The sequence below is a fragment of the Neofelis nebulosa genome, chromosome 4, assembly GCF_028018385.1.
Source record: "Neofelis nebulosa isolate mNeoNeb1 chromosome 4, mNeoNeb1.pri, whole genome shotgun sequence".
Lineage (NCBI taxonomy): Eukaryota > Metazoa > Chordata > Mammalia > Carnivora > Felidae > Neofelis > Neofelis nebulosa.
The window spans coordinates 125,021,919-125,043,869 of record NC_080785.1 but is presented as its reverse complement, the minus strand read 5'-3'; the positions used below and the strand labels follow the sequence as shown (position 1 = coordinate 125,043,869).

Here is a 21,951-nt window from a genome sequence, read left to right as displayed (position 1 = left end):
AGTCTCCTAAACATATTATGTATTCAATGACAAAAGGAGAAAAGGAAGATGAAGGGTTGAGTCTCTATGAACTCCCTGTTTCAACAAGGATGAGCCACTTGACTTCTTGGAGATAATTACTAATAAGAGTTTTTAGAACACAACTCGCAGGATTTTTGTAAGAAGTTATGCAAACAGTGGTGGTGGTGTTAGTATTATCTATTATTATTTTCATTATGTAGTTCAGAGACCACTTTTCAAAAGATAAGGGAACTGAGGCTTGTACAAATGTTCTCCCCCCAAGTTCACATAGCAGAAGAATAAAAACCTAGTGCATTAGTTTCCTGAAACTGCCCTAACAAATTATCACACATTTGATGGCTTAACAACAGAAATGTGTTCTCTCACAGTTTTGGAGCTTAGAAATCCAAAAGTCGGTGGGAATGCACTCCCTCTGGCAGGTATAGGGAGAATCTCTTCCGTCCTTTTCCCAGCTCCTTGGGGGCAGCCCTGCCATTCCTGAGCTTGTGGCCACATCATTCTCATCTCTGCCTCTGTCTCCACATGGCCTTCTACCCTGTATGAATGTTTAATCTCCCTCTGCCTCACTCTTAGTAAATCTGACACTCATGAGTGAATTTGGGTTCTACCCAGATAGTCCAGGATGATCCTCTCATCTGAATATCATTAACTCAATTACATCTGCAAAGACCTTTACCTAAATATTTTCACACTCATAGTTTCTGGGGCTTCAGACACAGATACCTTTTTGGGAGCCACCATTTAGCTCACTATACGTGGTCTCCATGTATTTAGATGCTCCCTATGCCCTGCCAGTATGGGTTCCTTTGGAATTCTTGCAATGAGAACTGTTGGACCCCTTGAATCAACAAAGTACATAGCTTTGTTGATAATGATTGTATATAATCTTTATTTTGAAGATGGGTCATCTGAGGAATCACAGTCTTCCCAGCTTCAAAGAAATAGCATTAATTTGCTTGAATATTAATATTGCTTTTAGTTTTGAATAGTATGTTTTTAAAGTATTCAAAACTAATTGAGCTATGCATTTTTTAGTTTGCAGCTGAATATGTACTAATTCAGACTGTGAACTGCCTAAGCAAAAGTGAATTAGCAAACGCACTTGAATTCCGGTACCATTATTGAGCTAAATGTGGAAGTCCTTCACAAAGAATCAGGTACAAAAATCATTTGCTATGAGACACCTGTCACAACCAATTCCTTTTACTTAGCAATCACCTCTAATATTAAAGGGTATTTTCTTTTAACTCAGGATCTTCCTTTCCCTGAGAGAAAAAAAGAAAGATACTTAGTTTAATTTCTTAGTTTTAAAGTGAGTATCATAATAGTAAACCCCATAAAATTAACATAGGAGTATATGGATACTGTCTGTTTTTAAAAACCAGTTTCTGAAATGCCAGTATGCATGGGAACATTCCCCTAGTGCATAAAGATTTGCAAAGCAGAGCTCAGCTTTCATAAAAGATAGGGACATCTCTGTCACACCACCAATGACCTGAGACATGTAACCTCCTTGGGGAAGTATTATTGTTTTCATTATGGTTGCTGGGGGGCAGCAAGTTCAGTTGCTGAATTATTTCCACATTACAGGCAATGAAATGAAGAGAGCTAACCTTGTATAAAACTCTGTAAACAGAATGCCAGAGTTCAAACAAAAAAACAAAACAAAACAAAACAAAAAACCCTCACAATTAGTTTCATCCTAAATAGAAACAGGTTTACTTGCTAGAAACATAGACCACACATCTCACTCCTGATTCCTATCACACTTCGGCTTTTTTTCCCCATACCTGTAAGAAGGCTAGTTAATCACTTTATCTATTCAGCGAGCCTACTAATCTCTGCTATTAACCTGCAAGACCTTGGCAGATGAGGTCCAAAAGCAAGTTTTAAGACCTCACTAGCATTATTAGTGATGTGACAGTGTTTCTGCAACTCTTTCGTTTACCCATAAACATTTGGCTTACTTCCATCTGTAATGGAAAAAGGGATTTCGGTTTTATTTTACAATTTGTTTTTTTTTTTTAATTGAAATTTAGCTGACACATGATGTTACATTAGTTTCAGATGTATAACACAGTGATTCAGCAACTCTGTACATAATGCTGTGATCACCACAAAGTGTAGCTGTCACCCTACAACGCTATTACAGTACCATTGGCTATATTCCCTATGCTATACCTTTTAGCCCCATGACTTATTCATTTCTTTACTGGAAGCCCATATCACCCACTTCTCTTTTCCCCTTTTTGCCCATCCCCACACCTCTCCCCTCTGACAAACACCAGTTTGTGCCCTATTTTTATGGGTCTTTTTTGTTTGTTTGTTTTGTTTTTAAGTTCCATATATTAGTGAAATCCTGTGGTATTTGTTTTCTCTGTCCAACTTACTTCACTTAGCATAGTCCCTCTAAGTCTATGCATAATATTGTCACGAATGGCAAGATCCCATTCTTTTCTATAGCTGAGTAATATTCCATTGTAATATATACCAGCTTCTTTATCCACTTGTCTATTGATAAACTTAGGTTGCTTCCATACCTTGGCTATTGTAAATGATGCTGCAATAAACATAGGAGTGCAGATATTTTTTTGAATTAGTATTTTCATTTTCTCTGGGTAAATACCCAGCAGTGGAATTATTAGATCATATGGTATTTCTATTTTTAATTTTTTGAAGAACCTCCATACTGTTTTCCATAGTGGCTGCCCCAATTTACATTCCCACCAACAGTGTACAAGGGTTCTCTTTTCCCCACATCCTTGCCAACACTTGTTGTTTCTTGTCTTTTTGATACTAGCCATTCTGACAGGTATAAAGTTTTTGATTTGCATTTCTTGGATGATGAATGATGTTGAGCATCTTTGCATGTGTCTGTTGGCCATGTGAATGTCTTCCTTGGGAAAATGTCTATTCAGATCCTCTCCCCATTTTTAAATTGGATTATTTGTTTTTTTGGTCTTAGTTTATATAAGTTTTTTATACATTTTGAATATTAACCCCTTATCGTATATATCATTTGAAGATGTCTTCTCCCATTCAGTAGATTGCTTTTTTCATTTTGTTGATGGTTTTCTTTCCTATGCAAAAGGTTTTTAGTTTGATAGAGTCCCAATGATTTATTTTTGCTTTTGTTTCCCTTGCCTGAGGAGACATACCCAGAAAAATGTTGCTAAGGCCAATGTTGAAGAGGTTACTGCATGTACTTTTTTCTAGGAGTTTTATGGTTTCACACCTTACCTTTAAGTCTTAATGTGTTTTGTGTCTATTTTTGTGTATATTATAAGAAAGTGGCCCAGTTTCAGGGCACCTGAATGGCTCAGTCAGTTAAGCATCAGACTTTGGCTCAGGTCATGATCTCACAGTTGTGGGTTCAAGCCCCATGTCGGACTTTGTGCTGACAGCTCAGAGCCTGGAGCCTGCTTTGGATTCTGTGTCTCCCTCTCTCTCTCTGCCCCTCCCCTGCTTGTGCCCTTTCTCTCTCTCTCAAAAATGAATAAATGTTAAAAAAAATTTTTTTTAAAGAAAGTAGTGCATTCTTTTCATTCTTTTGCATGTAGCTGTTGAGTTTTCCAAACACCATTTGTTGAAGAGACTGTCTTTTCCCCATCATATATTCTTGCCTCTTTGGCTGTAGATTAATTGACTTCTGATCCATGAACATGGAATGTCTTTTGATTTGTTTGTGTTGTCTTCAATTTCTTTCATCAGTGTCTTATACTTTTTAGAATACATATCTTTTACCTTCATAGTTAAGTGTATTCCTACGTATTTTATTCTTTTTGGTGCCATTGTAAGTGGAATTGTTTTCTTAATTTCTCTTTCTGCTACTTCATTATTAGTGTATAAAAATGTTACAGATATATTTGTATTAATTTTGTATGTTGCAACATTTGTTACTTCTAATAGTTTTTTGGTGGAATCTTTAGGGTTTTCTTTGTATAGTATATGTCATCTCCAGGTGCCGTGTTCCTACTTCTTCATTACAATTTGGATGTCTTATGTTTCTTTTTCTTATCTGCTTTCTTTATTTCTAGTACTGTTGAACTGTCATGGTGAGGGTAGACATTACTGTCTTGTTCTTGATCATACAGGAAAAGCTCTCAGTTTTTCACCATTGAGTATGATGTTAGCAATGGGTTTGTTATATATGGGGTTTATTATGTTGAGGTGTGTTCCTTCTAAAACAACTTTGTTGAAAATTTTTATCATGAATATTTAATATTTACATAAGTTTTCTACATCTTTGATTTTAGGATATTTGGCCCTTAGTGATTGATGACTACCTTCACGAAACATAGTACTGCTTTAATTAAAGATGGTTGCATGGGGTACTTGGGTGACTTAGTAGTCAGTTATCATCCAACTTTTTATCTTTGCTCAAGTCATAATCTCACAGTTTGTGGGTTCAAGCCCTATATCAGGCTCTGTACTGACAGCATGGGGCCTGCTTGGGATTCTCTCCCTCCCTCTTTGTCTCTCTGCCCCTCCCCTGCTTGTGTGCACATGACTCTACCCCCAAATAAATAAATAAACTTAAAAAATTAGTTACAACTATTAAGAACCTAAATTATTTTCTTTTCAGTTCTTGATCACTGCTGTTTGAAGGGTCCTTTTTAGCATTATTTCCTATTTACATTTCCTAGGAATGACTTACTTGTTTCAACTGCCAAATTTCCAGACTTCGGTGATCACCTCATTTGCAGCTACCAGTATGGAATTATCTCATTAATAATGTGTAGTAAAAATAATAAGGAAAAACGGTAACCAGTTTTTGCCTTGATCATAGTTACTGAGTACACAATAAGGAGAGAACAGCGAAGTCATATGGAGCTTCATGTTATGGGAAGTTGAAAGGACTCATGTAACATTCAGGTAGCCCTTTCCTACGAATGAGTCTTGGAGAATGAATAACTCACATTCACATCTGAGAAAAATGACAAACTGCTGCCTTTTCTGGGAGGTTATGAATAGTTGTGAGTATCAAATAAAACTTGCTGTGCCACACATGTTGTTGTTTAGGACGTAAAGTTTACAACATAAAGAAATTTGCCATGTTTCAAATCTTCCATATCTTTCAAGTGTATTTTCCTGTCCATTCACCTCTTTGAATAGTTAAGAACAAATAATGAAAAACATGTCCTAAGTTTTATATTGGAATCCTCAGAATTGCTTAAGCCATTAAAGAAATATTTCACCCTCTGTAAATAATATTCAGTGCTTGATCTATCAGTAGAAAAATACTAGGATGAAGCTCTACTGTAACAGTTCTCTGTGTATCCTCACGAGGATGCTGATTCTAGGAGAGATTAACAGTCAATAGTTCACAGCCTTATTTTCTGCAGAACTCTGAAAATCTTTGATGCTATAATGTGCATTGTACATCCCATCAAGGAGATACAGTGAGCAGTAACTCCCAAACTTATTCCATGATAAATCCCCTTTTTGGTCATGGAAAAGCAGTTTTCTCAGAATAAACTTTGCAGTAACTGTTAGCATAATACAGTATATTGGAATGGGAGTGTAGTAAAAGTGTCAGCTTGGGTTCTTATCCTGGCTCTGCCACAAACAGGGCACTTCAAGCAAATCACTTGACAGCTCCAGGCTTCAATTTCCTTTGGGAGTGCAAATAAATGATGTCTTGAGTCCTTTGAAAACTTGCAATGCTATAATTCTCTGCCCGTGGGTAAGAAGGTTCTCATATAGTATCCACATTTCTATTCTACAAGTTTGATTATGTTCTGCTGGTTTCAGTGAGAACCATCAACCCCCACCCTGGAATATTTAAATGATTCAATAATCTGAAAGCGGTTAATATTTTGGAAGTATCATAGTCATGAACAAATATTCCAAATTAGATTAACTATCAAAATTGAAACTGGCAGGCTGACACTTTGATATATACCTCAAGAAAGAGCTGGACAAGATTTTGGCACACACAGTGTTTTGGAGAAAGTGAGTAGTTGAGGCAATGAAGGCCTAGAACTTTTCCTCATGGCATTTAGTTCAGCATCCACCCCTTCTCTCCAGGGTCTGGTGCTGAGTGGCTTCATATACATACTTTTTTTTTGTCCATTCTCGTTTGTTATTCTCTTTCCTTGTCTCCAAGAAATATGGAGGAAGACTTTTGTAATTGGGATTTCGTGGGATCCTAATACCTTCCCCCCCACCCCGCCCACGACTCAGGTACCACTCCCAAAGGGAAGCAGAGGGGACTTTCTGTAATATATTTTGTTAAATAGGTAAGAAGCTTAAAAGTTTTACTCATAGCAGTCTTACTTGAGAGTAACAGAAGGATATGTTTTGATTTAACCTTGTTTTGTATCCAAAAAAAAAAAAGAATATGATCAATTAAAAAACTAATCTGATTTTTAGAATATTTGATTGTAAATAATCTTTTTATTGCATCTAATTTTTATGTGTTCATTACTGTGGAAAATTTAGACAACTCCTTCTCAGACTTTTGAAAATTACTTTTCTAACCCTTTCATTAGTCACAGAAATAGCTGGAGAAAAGAACAGGTTGTTTTATAGAATCGTTCATTAGTGCTTTCTCAACAGTTCAGATAAAAGAAGTTAGGTTTGTGTTTGGTTTCTTCTTTTAAATTAAATCCAAGCACATCTCAGGTTATGTACTTGGCTTTTGACCAAAAAGGGGACCTAAGTCACACTGTAACTTGCACATCTTATTTGGTAGCTTTCAACTTCATCACTGCAGTTCTTAGGGAAATGGAATTATTGAGAGATGTTTTTTATAGGATTATATATGGAGATATTCTAGAAACCATACATTGCAAGCTGAGGAATTCATTAGTTTGGCTGACAAGAATTTGAGTTTCCTTAAAGCCAATCAAGTAGAATCTTTTGGCCTCCCCTAACCTAAAAATACCACTTGATCAAATTTACTTTTCAATATTCCTTTTAATTCCATAATATGGTTTTTAATACACTCTTATTTCTCTGAGAAAAAAATGGAAATGAAGAGCTGGAGTCTAAAAATAAATTCCATACTTAATACACAAGCTAAATATACCCCCAAGTTTTCTCATTGCTACATTAATTCAATGAAATCCAATTTAGGCTAGCATCACCGTTCTGAATAAAGATGAGTATTACCAGTTCACATTGTGTTTCAGCTTCTTTCTTTAAGACTTATCAGAAGAAATGTTAATTGCTTAAGTTCATACATAATATCATGTGTTCTTTAAAGTTTTCTGGAAGAAAGATTAAAAGAAGGGTACAGATAACTTTGCATTTATTTTTAACTTCATCTTATTCTGTTGCCATATCCCCAGAGTATTTGTCCTGACTTCATACTATTCTCTAAGAGTTAATTTTTCTAAATCCAAATATTATTATGTTGCTTAACACATCACATCCACTCCAGACCTAAATTCTTACTATAGCTCTCATTGATTCTATTAGTGTTTCCCAAACCAGTGAACTCTGGTTGTGTAGGATATTATTAATAAATGTACCTCCAGCAGCGCCTGGGTGGCTCAGTCGGTTGAGTGTCCGACTTTGGCTCAGGTCATGATCTCATGGTTTGTGAGTTTGAGACCCTCTGCGCTGACAGCTCAGAGCCTGGAGCCTGCTTTTGATTCTGTCTCCATCTCTCTCTCTGCCCCTCCCCTGCTTGTGCATTCTCTCTCTCTCTCTCTCTCAAATATAAATAAACATTTTAAAAAAAGAACAGGTTTCTTTATTGTGTTTTATTAACCTTTTGTAACTAACACCACAAAATACCTTATTTTATTTTATGATATTTTGTTATTTTTTACTTCAAATGATATATTTATTTATTTTTAATATGAAATTTATTGTCAAATTGGTTTCCATACAACACCCAGTGCTCATCCCAACAGGTGCCCTCCTAAGTGCCCATCACCCAATTTCCCCTCCTTCCCACCCTCCATCAACCCTCAGTTTATTCTCAGTTTTTAAGAGTCTCTTATGATTTCCCTCCTTTCCTCTCTATAACTGTTTTCCCCTTCCCCTCCCCCATGGTCTTCTGTTAAGTTTCTCAGAATCCACATAAGAGTGAAAACATATGGTATCTGTCTTTCTCTGAATGACTTATTTCACTTAGCATAACACTCTCCAGTTCCATCCATGTTGCTACAAAAGGCCAGAATTCATTCTTTCTCATTGCCAAGTAGTATTCCATTTTATATATAAATCACAACTTCTTTATCCATTCATCAGTTGATGGACATTTACTCTTTCCATAATTTGTCTATTGTTGAAAGTGCTGCTATAAACATTGGGGTACAAGTTCCCCTATGCATCAGCACTCCTGTATCCCTTGGGTCAATTCCTAGCAGTGCTACTGCTGGGTCATAGGGTAGATTTATTTTTAATTTTTTGAGGAACCTCCACACTGTTTTCCAGAGTAGCTGCACCCCTTTGCATACCCACCAACAGTGCAAGAGGGTTCCCGTTTCTCCACATCCTCTCCAGCATCTATAGTCTCCTGATTTGTTCATTTTAGCCACTCTGACTGGGCTGAAGTGATATCTGAGTGTGGTTTTGATTTGTATTTCCCTGATAAGGAGTGACGTTGAGCATCTTTTCATGTGCCTGTTGGCCATCTGGACGTCTTCTTTAGAGAAGTGTCTATTCATGTCTTCTGCCCGTTTCTTCACTGGATTATTTGTTTTTCGGGTGTGGAGTTTGGTGAGCTCTTTATAGATTTTGGATACTAGCCCTTTGTCCGATATGTCATTTACCAATATCTTTTCCCATTCTGTTGGTTGCCTTTTAGTTTTGTTGGTTGTTTCCTTTGCTGTGCAGAAGCTTTTTATCTTCATGAGGTCCCAATAGTTCATTTTTGCTTTAATTCCTTTGTGTCAAGTAAGAAATTGCTGCGGCTGAGGTCAGAGAGGTTTTTTCCTGCTTTCTCCTCTAGGGTTTTGATAGTTTCCTGTCTCCATTCAGGTCCTTTATCCATTTTGAGTTTATTTTTGTGAATGGTGTAAGTTTCATCCTTCTGCATGTTGCTGTCCAGCTCTCCCAGCACCATTTGTCAAAGAGACTGTCTTTTTTCCATTGAATATTCTTTCCTGCTTTGTCAAAGATTAGTTGGCCATACGTTTGTGGGTCTAGTTCTGGGGTTTCTATTCTATTCCATTGGTCTATGTGTCTGTTTTTGTGCCAATACCATGCTGTCTTGATGATGACAGCTTTGTAGTAGAGGCTAAAGTCTGGGATTGTGATGCCTCCCGCTTTGGTTTTCTTCTTCAAAATTACTTTGGCTATTCAGGGTCTTTTGTGGTTCCATAAATTTTAGGATTGTTTGTTCTAGCTTCAAGAATAATGCTGGTGCAATTATGATTGGGATTGCATTGAATGTGTAGATTGCTTTGGGTAGTATGGACATTTTAACAATATTTATGCTTCCCATCCATGAGCACGGAATGTTTTTCTATTTCTTTGTATCTTCTTCAGTTTCCTTCATAAGCTTTCTATAGTTTTCTGCATACAGATCTTTTACATCTTTGGTTAGGTTTATTCCTAGGTATTTTATGATTTTTGGTGCAATTGTGAATGGGATCAATTTCTTTATTTGTCTTTGTGTTGCTTCATTGTTAGTGTATAAGAATGCGACTGATTTCTGTACATTAATTTTGTATCCTGTGACTTTGCTGAAATCATGTATTAGTTCTAGCAGACTTTTGGTGGAGTCTGTCAGGTTTTCCATGTATAAAATCATGTCATCTGCAAAAAGTGAAAGCTTGACTTCATCTTTGCCAATTTGGATGCCTTTGATTTCCTTTTGTTGTCTGCTGATGCTAGAACTTCCAACACTGTGTTAAACAACAGCAGTGAAAGTGGACATCCCTGTCGTGTTCTTGATCTCAGGAAGAAAGCTCTCAGTTTTTCCCCATTGAGGATGATATTAGCTGTGGGCTTTTCATATATGGCTTTTAGGATATTTAAGTATGTTCCTTCTATCCCGACTTTCTCCATGGTTTTTGTTAAGAAAGAATGCTGAATTTTGTCAAATGCTTTTTCTGCATTGATTGACAGGATCATATGGTTCTTATCTTTTCTTTTGTTAATGTGATGGATCACATTGATTCATTTGCAAATGTTGAACAAGCCCTGCAGCCCAGGAATGAATCCCACTTGATCATGGTGAGTACTTCTTTTTATATGCTGTTGAATTTGATTTGCTTGTATCTTGCTGAGAATTTTTGCATCCATATTCATCAGGGATATTGGCCTGTACTTCTCTTTTTTTTTTTTTTTTTGCTGGGTCTCTGTCTGGTTTGGGAATCAAAGTAATGCTGGCTTCATAGAATGAGTCTCGAAGTTTTCCTTCCCTTTCTATTTTTGGAATAGCTTGAGAAAGATAGGTATTATCTCTGCTTTAAATGTCTGGTAGAATTCCCCAGGGAAGCCATCTGGTCCTGGACTCTTATTTGTTGGGAGATTTTTGATAACTGATTCAGTTTCTTCGCTGGTTATGGGTCTGTTCAAGTTTTCTCTTTCTTCCTGTTTGAGTTTTGGAAGTGTGTGGGTGCTTAAGAATTTGTCCATTTCTTCCAGGTTGTCCAGTTTGTTGGCATATAATTTTTCATAATATTCCCTGATAATTGCTTGTATTTCTGAGGGATTGGTTGTAATAATTCCATTTTCATTCATGATTTTATCTATTTGAGTTCTCCCTTTTCTTTTTGAGAAGCCTGGCTAGAGTTTTATCAATTTTGTTTATTTTTTCAAAAAACCAACTCTTGGTTTCATTGATCCGCTCTACTGTTTTTTTAGATCTATATTGTTTATTTCTGCTCTGATCTTTATTATTTCTCTTCTTCTGCTGGGTTTGGGGTGTCTTTGCTGTTCTGCTTCTATTTCCTTTAGGTGTGCTGTTAGATTTTGTATTTGGGATTTTTCTTGTTTCTTCATATAGGCCTGGATTGCAATGTATTTTTCTCTCAGGACTGCCTTGGCTGCATCCCAAAGCGTTTAGATTGTTGTATTTTCATTTTCATTTGTTTCCATATATTTTTTAATTTCTTCTCTAATTGCCTGGTTGGTCCATTCACTCTTTACTAGGGTGTTCTTTAACCTCCATGATTTTGGAGGTTTTCCAGACTTTTTCCTCTGGTTGATTTCAAGTTTCATAGCATTGTGGTCTGAAAGTGTGCATGGTATGGTCTCAATTCTTGTATACTTATGAAGGGCTGTTTTGTGATCCAGTATATGATCTATCTTGGAGAATGTTCCATGTGCACTCAAGAAGAAAGTATATTCTGTTGCTTTGGGATGCAGAGTTCTAAATATCTGTCAAGTCCACTTGATCCAGTGTATCATTCAGGGTCCTTGTTTCTTTATTGATCCTGTGTCTAGATGATCTATCCATTGTTGTAAGTGTGGCATTAAAGTCCCCTGCAATTACCACATTCTTATCAGTAAGGTTGTTTATGTTTGTGATTAATTGTTTTATATATTTGGGGGCACCCCTATTTGGTGAATAGATATTTATAATTGTTAGCTCTTTCTGATGGATAGACCTGGTAAGTATTATATAATGCTCTTCTTCATCTCTTGTTACAGCCTTTAATTTAAACCACAAAGTATTTATTTTACTTTATGATATTTTATTATATTATATATATATATATATATTATTTCATTTTTGAGGGAGAGAGAGAGACAGCCTGAGTGGGGAAGAGGCAGAGAGAGAGAGGGAGACACAGATTCCAAAGCATGCTCCAGGCTCTGAGTTGTCAGCACAGAGCCCGACAAAGAGCTTGAACCCACAAACCATGAGAAAATGACCTGAGCCAAAGTCGGATGCTTAACCAACTGAGACACTCAGGTACCCCATAAACCACAAAATATTTTAAAAGTGTCTCTATGTTAGTAAGATTACTCTGTGGAAAACAGAATGCAATTCTAGAGTGTCAGCAATGTCTGCAGGATGACCCTTATCCACCTCTCTAGTTTTGTGTCTCTTATTTTTGTGCAGACACCTGTCGGTCATTTGATGACCACACTATATATTTTTAATGCTTCTCGATCTTTGTGTATGTGTCCCTTGTCAACCTTAAAAATTAACCAACAGAGGTTATCAAGTAGCAAATGAGTTTATTCAGGAATAGAGTTGAATCACAATCAGGATACAAAGTATGGTGCAAAGTAATGGCAAGTCTAGAGTATAAAAGGGGAGAGCATACTTTTATAAAGGAAAGGAGGAAGTTGAGAGGGTTTGTTTTGAACAAAACTTTACTGGAGGGGCACCTGGGTGGCTCATTCAGTTAAGTATCCATCTTAGGCTCAGGTCATGATCTCACAGTTCGTGAGTTCAAGCCCCACATTGGGCTCTGTGCTGATAGCTTGGAGCCTGGAGCCTGCTTCAGATTCTGTGTCTCCCTCATTCTCTGCCCTTCCCCTGCTCGTGCTCTGTCTCTCTCTCTCTCTCTCTCTCTTTTTCTCTCTCAAAAATAAACATTAAAAAAAATTTTTTTTAAACTTCACTGGAGAAATAGAGTTCAGAGTATTGGCAGCTTGTCATTGGCTGCAGGCAATCAAAGTAGTGGCCATTTCTCATTGGTTACAGGTGAAAGCATCTTGCTGTTGCTGGATAGAAAGGAAATCTTACTTCTTCCTGCTGAACTATGCAAGGTGTGACAGTAATAGTGCATGAGCGCTCCTTGTTCATGACTTTCTGATTCCATTTTGAATGAGATTATCTTTATTCATTCTAATGCTCTTATCCTGGCATTCTTTCCTCTCTTTTTTCTCCCCTTGAAATCTTATTTTTTTGAGGTCATGAGTGCATGTTATGTACTGTAACTAACTTTCTACTGCAAGAAAACTAACTTTCTACTTTGTATTCCCATAAGCACTTTGTTTACACATGAGCTAAATCTCTTGCAGTGTCTGTTTTGAATCAAGTAATTGTCTACATCTCCCCTACAAGATGAGGAACTGTTCAGAAGCAGTGGCTAGTCTTAATTTATCTTTATGTCTTTTGTTTCTTAGCACTCCACCAGACATGTAATGGCAGTCATCCTTGTTGAACAGAATTGAGTTGAATAACCACAAAACCATGTCATTCTTCTGCTCAGAAATCTGCAGTGGCTCCCACTTTCACTCAAAATAAGAGCCAAAACAGTGATCGTCAAGGCCCTGAGCAGTCACTCACTTTCCCTGCCCCAGTACCTCCCTGACCCCATCTCTTAACTGCTCTCTTCCTTATTCATTACACTCTAGTTAAAGTAGGCTCCTGGTATTCCTCACAGAAGGGTTTCTCTTAAGCACTCACTTGGTCAAGTCTTTCACCTCCTTCAAATCTTTGCTCTAATGTAGACTACTTCCTCAGGCTTTCCCTGAGCCCATTATCTAAAATTGCAGCTGTCCTTCCAGCTCTCCCAGTCTTTCTTAACATGCTCTATATTTTGCTTCTCCCACAGCTTCACTACCTTCTAACATACTTTATAATTAAAATTTATCATATATATATATATATATATATATATATATATATATTAATTTTCCTACCTCACCTAGCTAGATGTAAATGCTGCAAATCAGATATTTGTCTGATTTGTTTATTGTTGGGTCCCAAGCCCCTAAAACCGGGTCTGACCAGTTTTTAGCACTTCATAAACATATGTTAAAGGAATTGAATAAATGAGTATGGTCTTCATCCCATTTTCTACTACAGTGACTTTGTGATGTCTGCTTGCCATAATATATTCATGCTGAATTTAGTATGATCAGGGTAGCTTCTCTTGGCTTTTATTATTGAAAAATTGTTCTCTGCACCTCAACTGAGTCAAGCTGTGAAGGCAGTAAAACACTGCATCAATTAAAATATTCCAATTAACACTAATCAGGAAGAGCAGTATTAATAACACAGCTGAACTGGGTTGTTAAAGTTTCACAGCCGCACATATCACCGTATGCACAGCATGTCAATTTCAAAACACAATTTGTGTTCCCTTTCATGAATTTTGGTAAAATAATAAAGACTTTCTTCAGAGGAGAAAAGGAAAGTGTTAAGAAAAAAAAGTGGGTCTCTATTTTAAAATACTATGGTTCTGCTCTTTGGTCAAAAATAACATTGATTTCATCATCATTATGCTTAAGAACAACATTTCATGGCATAATACTCCATCACAGCATTGAAATAGGTTTGGAGAACCTAAATGTGAGATGTTATTCTTACCCTCAAGGAGCTTGCCATCTTCACTGAAAGTGTTTTGGATTCTAGACTCAGACCATTTACTTCTTTTTTTCAGCTTTGTTGAAATATAATTGATACATCATTATGTAAGTTTAAGGTGTTGATTTCATACATTTATATATATCAAAATGTGACTCCCATAGCTTTAACACCTCCGTCCCATCATATACTTCCCATTTCTTTTTTTGCAAAGGGAACATCTAAGGTCTACTCTCTTAGAAACTTTCAACAATAGAATACTTTATTGTTAATTATAATCACCGTGCTGTATATTAGGTCCCCAGAACTTATTTGGATTGAAACTGGAGATTTGTACCCTTTAACCAGCATGTCCTCATTTCCCCCACCTTCACCTGGTAACCACCATTCTACTTTGTTTCCACGACTTTGGCCTTTCCAAATTCCTCATATATGTGATATCAAATAGTATTTGTTTTTCTCCTACTGATTTCACTTAGCATAATCCTCCAGGGTTCATCCATGTTGTCACATGTGGCAGGATTTGCTTCTTTCTCATGACTGAATAATATTCCATGGGGTGTGTGTGTGTGTGTATGTTTATCTCTACACATACATATATATATATATATCGCATCTTTATTCATTCATCTATAGGCAGACACTCAGGAAATTAAAATAGCATCTCAGATTGATATCTGCACCACCATGTTTATTGGAGCATTATTCACAATAGTCAAGATACGGAAATGACCGTATCATTTACTTATTAAAAATTTAACTGTAAGGGGTGCCTGGGTGGTTCAGTCGGTTAAGCATCTGATTTTGGCTCAGGTCATGATCTCACGGTTTGTTCATGAGTTCCAGCCCCACGTCAGGCTCTGTGCTGATGTGTCAGCCCCTGGAGCCTGCTTCAAATCTCTGTCTCCCTCTCTCTCTGCCCCTCCCCCACCTGCACACACTCTCTCTCTTTGTCTCTCTCTCTCTCTCTCAAAAATAAATAGACATTATTTTTTTTAATTTGAAGAAACCTTAACTTTGAACAAATCTCTAAACTTTTCTGAATTCCAAATATTGCCTTCTGTACAGTGCACCAAGTACCTAATGCCATCACTGTCTACTTCACAAAGATGCTTTCATAATCAGATGAATTATTATGAGTAACTTTGTTTTTAAATTTTAAAAACAAGGACTATACCAATTCATAGAGACAGAAAGCAGAAGGGTGGTTGCCAGAGGCTAGGGGCAGGGGAGGGTGGGCAATGGGTGGTTATCCTAAACAGGTATAGAATTTCAGTTTTATCAGATGAAAATAGTTGTGGAAATGGATGGTGGGGACGGTAGCACAACATTAATAATGTATTAAATACCACTGAGCCGTACACTTAAAAATATTTAAGATGGGAAATTTTATGTTATGTATATTTTACCTCAATTAAAAAAAAAGATGGGGAAAAAATGTGCACACCCTAAGGAGTCCCTGTTGAAGAGCTACATTCATATGGGTATGTCGTTCAGGTGACTTGGATAATTGGGATGGCCACAAAATTCATGAAAATTCAGCAGAAGTGAAGCAGTTTTACAAGTACTATAAAAATATAAGGAAACATCATTGGTATACTTGCTACTATTATTATTACTACTATGTCTAATAGTTTTATTGTTGCCACTGCTGTTATTACTAAACTATTACTCTTATTCCTGTCATCATCATTATCATCTTCTTCATAATCATCATTTTACCTGGAGTGTAGCCTAGGGAATAACATTTTTCATATCATCTTTGTTTAAACTCTGTGTAAGTTACTGAATATATAACTGTGACATTTATCAAATGCCAACAAAGTGCCCAGTCCTGAGCCAGTTGCTGGGTATACATTGACAATGTCTGAAATTTATCTGTAACCCCCAAATCAGTATTCTCAGCTCCTTTATGATCATCCATGGACATGTGCAGAACAGCAAATACTTGAGTCATTCTACATACTTTCCCTGATGAAGTTGAACAAGATGATGTTCTGCCTTCAGGTTTCAGCTCATCCTATAAACAAATGTCCTTTTGGCAATCTACTTAGTGCCATGTTTTTTGCTTTTTTGTGTGTTCTTTGTTGGTAATTTCATTGTTTAAAATAGCCCAAAGTGTAGTGTTAGGCTGCAGTCTAGTGTTCCTAAGTGCTAGAAGGCTGTGATGTGCTTTATGGAAAAAAAAATATGCATGTTACATAAGCTTCATTCAGGCATGAGTTAGAGTGCTGTTGCGTAGAAGTTAATATTAATGAGTCGACATTATATAGTACGTGTATTTAAACAGAAACACATGGGGCACCTGGGTGGCTCAGTCAGTTGAATGTCTGACTTCAGCCCAGGTCATAATCTTGTGGTCTGTGAGTTTAAGCTCTGCATCGGGCTCTGTACTGACAGCTTGGAGCCTGGAGCCTGCTTTGGATTCTGTGTCTCCCTCTCTCTTTGCCCCTCCTCTGCTTGCACTCTGTCTCTCTCTGTCAAAAATAAATAAACATTAAAAACATTAAACAGAAACACACATAAAACAACATATGTATTGATCATTTGATGGAAACATTGTGACTAGAGACTTAGAGAAACCTAATCATGTATTTCCTCCTAGGGACAATGGTTCACTATTTGTCAATTCAGTGTTTGCTGCAACTTTACAGTACATAACTACCACCAATGATGAGAATTGATTATAGATACCTGATAGTGTGGTGCTATGGTTGGAAGCAAGACCTAGACTTACATGAGAATAACAGAACTTTAATACTTTCATACTTTTAAAATATATATAGGAGAATACTCATATGGCTTTGGGATAAGGAAGAGTTTTTTAAATAAGAAAATGTGAATGTGGGGTGTCTGGGTGCCTCAGCCAGTTAAGTGTCTGACTCTTGATCTTAGCTTAGTTCATGATCTCACAGCTCATGAGATAGAGCCCCACATTGGGTTCTGCATTGATGGCATGGAGCCTGATTGGCATTCTGTCCCTCCTTCTCTCTGCCTCATACCTGCTTCTATCTTCTCTCTCTCTCTCTCTCTCAAAATAAATTAATAAACAAAAATAAATAAAAATATTAGCCATAAAGAAAAGATTAATGTATGCATAGGACTTAAAATCATCAAAAAATACCAAGAAATGTGTTGAGGGGAATCATATATGCAGAGATGATATTTGTAAAAATATAATTGAATAAGAAAGGGTCCCAAAGAAATCCAGTGAGTCAGAAACAGACGAAAATCCCATAGGTGACCAGATAAATTACATGAACTAATATTTTAAGAATCAGGAAATGTGATTGCCCCATGAAAAAAAAATATTAGTAACCAAGGAAATGCAAGTTAGAAGTAATGAATTACCATTTCATGTACTATATTTGCAAAAATTAAAATACTGAGTGTTGGTGAGGAACAGCAGCCAGCAATGCTCATTTGGGCTGACAGGATTGAAAATTGTGTCAACCAGGTTAGAAAACAGATTGTGTAACTGTCTTCTGAATACTAAATATGAACTTTTTTGGTACTCTTGATTATATATACTGTAGACCAGAGAAACATTTGAAAATGTGATCAGAAAACATGTCCTTATAGCAAGTTAGTTAGTAATAGCCAATAAAAAAAAATACCTGTGTGTGAACAGTGGAAAGGATATATAAACTGTGGTAAATTCTTACAAAGAAGTATTAAACCACAATGAAAATGAATGAACCACAGCTATAATCACCGAAGTTGACTCTCAAAGAAATAATGTGAAACAAAAGTAGCAAGTCTCAGAGGAGCATGATTCCATGTTCACACAGTACACGTTACTTTTAAGACTAACTACAGTATTTAGAAATACATATGTATCTGATAAAACCTTGAGAATAAACACAGGGTGGTAAGCAGAATAATTAGTGTGGAGGGTACAATCCTGGAGGAATTCCCAGGGTCTTCAAAGTTACTGACCATGCTCCACCTGTAAATCTGAGTGTTAAGTTCACAGGTGTGCATTTTATTATTCTTTGGACTGTGCAAAAAATCATTATACATTTGCCTTTATATGTTTAATATGTCACACAATAATAAATTTAAAATAAAAGAAAACATCAGGTTATCTGGAATTAGACAGTTGGGGTTCAAATTTGGCTATTACTTAGTACCAATATGAACTTAAGCAAATTGTTTGACTTTTCTGAGTCTCAGTTTGCTCATACGTGAAAGGGACTATTTTAGTACCCACGTCATGATATTGTTAAAAAGAAGTACCAAACTTCAAACTTAACAAGAAGGATGTGAGCATTACTGTCATCACTTGAATCTCAGGATTCCTCAGCAAAGATCCAAAGTACCTTCATTAACTCACAAACTCACCAATTACACACACACACACACACATACACACACACACACTTCAGGGACATTTAAAAAGTCTCTATCCTTTGTCCTGTTCTGTAGCATACTGATAACTATGGCTTCAGCTACAGTCTTTAAAGAAGTCTGTGGAAATTGAGTCCCAGAGTGAGGTTTGATGTGTGGAGTTTCTCGGTTCAGAAGAGCAACAGGGGTCACGCTGGAATCTTCTGGAAACTCTAGCAGAAAAGTTATGAGGCAGAGACACACCCAGAAATGTTGGAATGGAAATGACCTTGGAAGTAACCTTGCAAAGATGGAAAGATGACATAGCAGTGCTGGCGTGCATGATGAGCCTGTAGTTGGATATGAGCTGGTCTCATATTTTTTTAAAAATGAGAGCACTAGTGATTTCAATGGTTCATGCAGTCTGGAACATGCTTCATGCTAGAGCCCTCATAAGAACCCACCATCACCTTGCAGTAGAGTGAAGTGCCCTGTACTGCCTATGTGCGTTGACCTGCATTAAAGAAAGTGGGGAGAATGAACAAGCCTGCATTGGGGAAGGAGAGGAAGCAGGTCATTGGTGCTGACGTAAATTAAACCCAAGATTCAAGTCTCTTGGTTCCCATACGCTTGGGTTCATCATCTGTGCAAATGGAATGTGGACTGAATGATTTACCCCCAGCAAAAAGTACTTCCTTTCATCTCCCGTGGAACCTTCTCTCTACCACTCTACAACACTGATTACTTCCTTTATACCTTGTATTGGAGCTATTTATGTGCTTGTCTAATAGAGATTGTAAACTTCTCTTTTAATGTTTTAGTGTTTATTTTTGAGAGAGAGAGAGAGAGACAGAGCATACGCAGGGGAAGAGAGAGAGAGAGACATGGAATCTGTAGTATGCTCCAGGCTCTGAGCTGTCCACATGGAGCCTGACGTGGGGCTTGAACTCATGAACCATAAGATCAGGACCTCAGCCAAAGTCAGATGCTTAACCGACTGACCCAACCAGGCACCCCAGATTGTAAACTTCTTGAGGTCAGGGACCTTGTTTGATTTATCTTTGTACTCTCCAGACCATCTACCACATATGACACCATAAATAATATAAATGGGGGAAAGGGAGGAAGGAAGGAGTGATGAGGGAAGGAGCTCAGACTGAAGAAAGGATGGTGTTATGGACTGAATGTTTATGTCTCCCCAAAATTAATATGTTGAAATCTTAGTGCCCAGTGTGATGGTATTAAAAGGTGGAGCCTCTGGGAGGTCATGAGGTCATGGTCTTGAGGGTGGATCTCCCATGAATGAGATGAGTACCCTTTTGAGAAAAGACAGGGAGGGCTTCCTGTCTCTCCATTCACCACCACGTGAGGATACAGTGAGGAGACAGTCATTTGCAAACCAGGAGGCAGACCTTCACCAGACACCAGTTCTGCCAGCAACTTAATCTTGGACTTGCCAGTCTCCAGAACTGTGAGAAATAAATGTTGTTTAAGCCACCCAGTCTGTGGTGTATTTGTTGTAGCAGCCCAAACACTAAGGCTGTAAGATCTCCCCAGCTCTGAAATTCTCTGGCTCTGTAAGATTTCTGAGGCAGGAAACAGTAATGCTCTCTTAAAGCAGCACATAAATTATCACAGTACTGGTTTGGTGATCGTCTGCCTTTAGGAAATCAGGGTATATTTAGTATGCCTGCTCATTTGTTTCTGCCATTTCTTCAGTTAGAGTTATTTTGAGTTTTATGTTTGTTTTTGCTGGGGAACTGTATTAAACTTTTAGATGCAAAATGAAAATATTTATTAGGCTCCTCAGATGTTACCTGAACTAAGGTGACTTTAACTTCAGTTCTAAATAAGAAAGTACAAAACTATATCAAGACTGCTGTGTCACTTAGCACTACTTTGCACCCTTCCTGGCATTCTCTGTGGGGGCCCAGAGCTGAGTTGGCAGGAGAGTGATTTATTCCTGCACATTTGGAAGTAGAAGGGAAGTAAATAGATTCTACTTTTACATGATCTTCCTCTTTTAAAGGTTAATACCAATATTCCCTATCCTATTTTTTCTGTTTTTCTTTGTTTTCCTGCCCTTAATTTTTTATAGCCCTTATCATCATCAAAGATACTGAGTATGGTTTATTTATTTTGTTAATGGTCATTCTATCCATGTTAGCCTCTTTGCGAAGAGATTTTTGTTTTGTTTTTTTTTTGTTTTGTTTTGTTTTGTTGTTGTTCACTAATACATCCCCTGTGCCTTTAACGGTAGCTGACATATAAGAAGTGCTCATGGTAGGCATATTATAGGTATTGATTGAATCTGTATTAGTTCTCATCTCCCTCAACAGTGCATTTAAAAGCAAGGGGCTTGAGTGATGGCATTTCCAAAAAGTGACAGGTTTACCACACTGCAGCCTTATCTCTGATTTCTCCCAGAAAATAAGAACAGTGAAACAGCATCCATAGCAAAGTCTAAGTAGATGATGAATAAACACATAGCTTGCATGCATATTTGATGATAGTTTTATTTTCAAAACTGTAATGAGATAAAAATATATGGTTGAAGTTGCCAAAGCAACTTAAATTCAACATAAATAACTGCTGCTCTTCATCTGGGAATTTCATTTATATACAGAACTTTTTTTTATGTCCTTAAAAATTTTTAAGTGGTATACTAGATACAGCTTATGCAGCATCTAGTACCCCAAGGAATGTTTTTACTCAAAGAAGGGAAACGAAAAGGGCAGAGAAATATCCTCTTTGAGCCGGTGATGCAACAAACCTGTTACTTCTAACAGCTTTGATTTCCCCAAAATAACTAGATGGCAAAGGGTGTCCAATTTCTTAGGAGCAGTGAATATAAGAAGGCTGGCATTTTTCTTTATGAGTCACCATTCACTCTTTTATTGGGTCAAAAATCCAAAACTGAGAATGTGGTGAGGACTCTTCGATTTGCTTTCAAAGCAAAACTTTATTGCAAAGCCTAAGAGTGTCAGGAAATACTGATAAAGTATGCCTCTCCCTTTGAGGTTAACAATCAGTGTAATTTCTTCTCAAGCTTCTTGGGAAAAGAAATCCCTACTTTTTTGGATACAAATAAGAGAATGTTTAAATATGAAAGCACCTACCTACTTTGATTTTTAAGGAGGAAGTGAGCAACTGCCCCTCCTAGAGATGGTACCCACTTCTACTTAGTGGTAGGCGAGCTTGAAGGTGAACTCAGTCCTCGGGCTTGTATACTTAAAAGGTTAACAAAGTAAAAGATGTGGAATGAAAAAGTTTGAGATGAAAAGATTTCTTTCACTTTAAGGCATGGTGCTTCACGACCAGTTGTATGGATGGTAGATTTGTGGTCTCTAGGGTTTGCTTGTGATCTGTGGCCTATATATCTCCATTTAGTAATATGTTCCCAAGGTTTTTCCTATAGATTACTG

General features: G+C 37.1%; 1 protein-coding gene across 8 annotated transcripts in view; it reads left to right on the top strand.

Annotated features, from left to right (window-relative positions):
- The window catches only part of CNTN4 (contactin 4), a 914,517-nt gene that overhangs the window by 655,641 nt on the left and 236,925 nt on the right, over nucleotides 1-21,951 (top strand). The window lies entirely within an intron of this gene.